The sequence below is a fragment of the Chrysemys picta genome, chromosome 5 (genome assembly GCF_011386835.1).
Source record: "Chrysemys picta bellii isolate R12L10 chromosome 5, ASM1138683v2, whole genome shotgun sequence".
Taxonomy (NCBI): Eukaryota; Metazoa; Chordata; order Testudines; family Emydidae; genus Chrysemys; species Chrysemys picta.
Window position 1 is genome coordinate 530,771 of NC_088795.1, and position 4,628 is coordinate 535,398.

General features: G+C 47.0%; 1 non-coding gene across 1 annotated transcript; it reads right to left on the reverse strand.

The window, feature by feature from the left end:
* Window positions 1-316: 316 nt before the first annotated feature.
* Window positions 317-403, reverse strand: TRNASTOP-UCA (transfer RNA opal suppressor (anticodon UCA)). The gene has a single exon. It is a non-coding gene; the product is annotated as a tRNA-Sec (tRNA).
* Window positions 404-4,628: the final 4,225 nt, after the last annotated feature.

Below are 4,628 nucleotides of genomic sequence, written 5' to 3' on the forward strand. Positions count from 1 at the left end.
GTCATGATCCCCACTTTGAGAACCCCTGCAATAGCATATAGCTACACTGCAATTGAAAACCTGTAGCCTGACTTGGGCTCAAGCTAAGGAGCTATTTAATTGCCGAATAGTCTGGACTGTAAGAGCCTGAGGATCCCAAGCTCAGGCAGTAGCCTGAGTATCTAAACCTGCAATTCAACAGCCCCTGAGCCAATTGTGGCTATCTAATTGCAGCATAGACTACTCTCAGAGGCAAATTTGAGTTTTCCTGTTTTGTTCCTCCTGGAGGTCTCAATAGATAACAGTATAATAACCTTCAACACACCTCAGACACAGTCACCCAAGAGGTGGAATTGAACCACTCTGTTGCTAGACAGCTACAGGTTTGAAGCCTGCACCCCAGACCACTGAGGATCACCTGGGCAAAGAAAAGAAGCTAACACCAAAATATATAAAGCACCACAGAGATGAAACCTTCACAGTGAGGGTTACGTAACACAACGGGGGAGGGGTCAGACTGCCTCTGTTTCTGAGTGTAATGTGGCCAGTTGGTTTCATCTTTCTAAAAGAGGTTTATTTTCTCCTATGAGGACTTAATAGACTGGCTGGCTGAATAAGGAAAACATAAACTCTCATTTGCATCCAGTGCAGATACAAAGGATCCTGGGAGACTGATCAGCTGCCACGCTGTACCCTTATCCAGAATTACAGGGCTTGATATAGTAGCTTGGGGAAGACATCAGTGCAGTTTTTTGAAGTGGGATGTTGCAGATTTAAAGGGGCCAGGCATTGCCAGAATGTTTTGAGAGCACATTTCCACACAGATTAATGGCTTCTCCAGCCCTCTGCAACAAGCCAGAGGGGGGTCACTGGGGCCACTTCTTAAAGGCTCTGTGTTCTATTCAACTCTCCAGTTATTGATATTGCATCCATCCTCTGTGTTTCCCTTCAAGCTGGGGTGCAGGTGATTTTGTATGTTCCTCCTCACAGAGAAAGCATCTCAACAAGGAGGAAAGATTTAATAGCCGCAAAGCATGACAGCTTGGCTCTTCAGAAATGCCCAGGAAGAGATGAAATGCCTTATCTAGGTTACAGAAGAAACCTGTGCCAAGAGCAGGCGTCACACTAAGATGTCCTATTCCATCGCTTTAGCACAGACAACAGCTCTCCTCTTGGCTGGAAGCTTTTCAAGGGAAGAGCCTGACAATTGTCATCTGAGCACTGAACCCCTGCTAGTCAGAGCTGAGCTTAGAAACTGTGACAGCTTGAACTCAAGAGGCAGGTTTTGCAGAGACAAACATCAGATACCCATAGTCTACCGGGTGACCACGCTTGACAGCAAAAACCAGGGGCTTTAACCCTGCTGCTGTTGTCACTGTCTATCTTTCTGGCAGAAGAGTTCCTAGAGTCATAGATTTTTAAGGCCAGACGGGACCATTGAGATTGTCTAATCAAAGCTTTTGTATCTTGGGAAGGGCACTGGTTTACCCCACAAAAAATCTCCCAAGTTCCAAGGAGGCAGCGCAAAATGAAGGGGAGCCAGCCCTGATTTGCAAAGATGATGGGAAACAAACTCAGAGCCTTGCGGATTGGGCACGGAAGGGAACACCGAACGCACGCTGAGCAGCTCACACTTCTACTCTGGGATTTCCACCTGGCCCCCGCAAAAGGATGATCCTCTGGCAAACCAAAGTCACGCTGGGACGAGATTTCCTCTGCCTTGAAACAGAAGACAACGGCCGATAGGACAGGACACACTCTGTGTAGGCTGTCAGTTCACATAAAAGAATGTTTTCCCTATCTCTCAGTGTGAGGCAGGTGAGGCCGTACGAATGTCGAATAGAGAGGAATGATCACACCCCTCGATCTGCTGGCAATGCCCCTACGTATACAGCCCAAAATGCCATTAGCCTTCTTGGCAACAAGGGCACACTGTTGACTCATATCCAGCTTCTCGTCCACTGTGACCCCTAGGTCCTTTTCTGCAGAACTGCAGCCTAGCCATTCGGTCCCTAGTCTGTAGCAGCTCCCGCCCGCCGGCAGCCCTGCCGATCAGCAGCTCCCGCTCCTCCCTGTGCCTCCTGCCCGCCGTGATCAGCTGTTTCACAGTGTACAGGAGGCTCTGGGGTGGAGAGGGGAGGAGCAATGGTGCAGCAGGCTCAGGGGAAGGGTATAAGGGGTGGAGTGGGGGCAGGGCCTGGGGTTGAGCAGTGGAAAGTTGGCACCGGTAGCTCCAGCCCCGGAGTCAGCACCTATGCAAGGAGCCGCATATTAACTTCTGAAGAGCCGCATGCGGCTCCGGAACCATGGGTTGGCCACCCCTGTACTAGACAAAGAGTTCAGACTAGAAAAAAGGAACTGCAGCAGTACAAGTGGACCCTCACATACACCCAGGAGGGGGAACTGAACCACTCCGTTGCTAGACAGCCACAGGTGTGAAGCCAGCACCCCAGACCACTCAGGGTCCCCAAGACAAGGAAGCACAACCCACCCTGACCTATAAAAAGCACTGATAACAATCGCTCATTATAGGGAGGGTCATGCAAGGCTTGTGGAAAGGAACTATCCTGCACCTGTGCTGATTGTACAGCTCATAATTGGACTCATCCCTTAAAAACAGGTTTCCTTCCTCCTATGAGGAAAAAGTAGAAGGGTTGTCCAACTGTGGAACGAGTAGGCACTTGTTTCCCTAAAGCCAGGTGACAAAGGATCTGGGGATACTGCACAACGTCTATGTGCTCTCCTATTCCTATATTAAACTGTGTGATACACATGCTGGCTAGAGTCAGAGATGAGTGCAGATTTTACAGTGTGGCAACATTACAGTTTAATAATGTCCGGGAGCAGCCAGCATGCCTTGGGAGCTAATTCTCATGCACAGATCTGCCCATATTAGTCAGAAAAGCCTGATACTAAACCAGTGATGAATGGGATAAAATGGCTTCTTCATTCATTACCCTGCAATTAGCAGGAAAAAAATGTTTCGTGAGCCCTTATTAAAGGCCTTGTGTTGTGTTGTTTATTGAATTACAAATAGGTGCCCTTCATTGTAGCATGTGACTTCTTTACAATTATCACAGAATTTATCACCATATGATCCATATGAAGTGGGAAAATATTAGAATATCCCTTTTAGAGAGAAGGGAATACAGACTCCGACCGATTAAAATCTTGCCTTGATTACAGACACAACTTGTTCCGCTGACAGATGTCAAGCAAAGAGATCCCATTCCACTACCTTGAGAAAAGCACCAGTTCTTCCCTCGGCTGAAAGCTTTGCTAGAAAAAGATCTTCTTAATGGCTGCCATCACACTTATTGAGATAATTGGACTTACAAGTTACCCAAATTGTCAGCTCAACTGTAGAAAGCAACTGAAAGTTTATACAGTGTCACAATAACCTTTAACAATAAATGTTGATGGGAAAAGGTGAAAAGGGGAGACAGACAGACTGAATGAGTCCAAACAAAAAGGCCTCCTGCTATAACTTAAGGACTGTGTTAAGATCATGGCTGGGAAACAAGAAAAGTGTGGAACTAAAAAAATGGACCAAAAATGTGCAGAAATTAGGCCTAACCAGTGAATAAAATAATGAGGGGATGAGCTATTCCACCCATCACCCTTTTGAGGGCTTCTTAAAGAAAGAAAGACTTGGTGGTGGGAGGGGATATGGATGGATGGATGGATGGAGGAAGAAGCTGTCTGTCAACAACCACTGCAGAAAGGTTTACAATCATGGCTGCCACCCTTGCTGTCTCCTGGGATCCAGCATGACGCCATTGTGCTTTCTTTGTGCTAATCCTGAGAAATGTCCTGACCAGACTGGGCCAGAGAGAGGGCGGGAGATGACATCACTGCACACACACACAGCCCTCAATACGAGCTTGCCAGGTCTCGAAGTGGCTAACGAGACAATGAGCCAGGCCTGTGTTTCTCCAGCAATGAGGTTGCAAGTGAAAGTCAACACCAGAGGCAGAACCTCAGTTTCTATCTTTGTGTTCTTTGTTTTTTTTCTCTCTTGTGTCGGTCTTGTTTTGTCTTTTTTGGAAAAGGGACCGGACTTTAACAACAACAACCGCTTCAGCCCATCTCCTCTAACATTTTTTCTTTCCCCCACAAAAAAGAACAGCTATAACCCTGTAAGAAATGTGGGGGTTCGGGAGAGGTCATAAAAACGTGATTTTTAATGGCATGTTTGCCATGGTACCAAGCAGGCTGACGTCTCTGTATAAAAGATTCTCAACTTTGTTGATGGTTCTGTTAACTTTTCAGGCCTTTTATTCCATGTCATTTAATACTCCTGCTACCAAACCCCTGCTACCAAACTTATGCCCTCCTCAGCTAGGAAGTCAGGCAACTACAGCTTAAGCTAACATTCCAAGCCCCTCAACGCTTTCCTCTCAGAGTCTCCTCCTCTGTGGACTGGCCCCAGCTGGGACACAGACACGCTGAGCAGTGGGTTAGAAAAGCTCCCAATTTCAGCTCAGGATTTCCTCTGTATCTGCTATAAGGATTTCCTGTAACAAACCCAATTCCAGGCTCAATCTGAGAGAAGGTTTCCTCGGCCTTGAAATAAAAGATCATGGGCCAATGGCAGGTAGGAGGGGACATTCTCTGTCTATGTGTTCACTTGGAAGAATTTTTACACG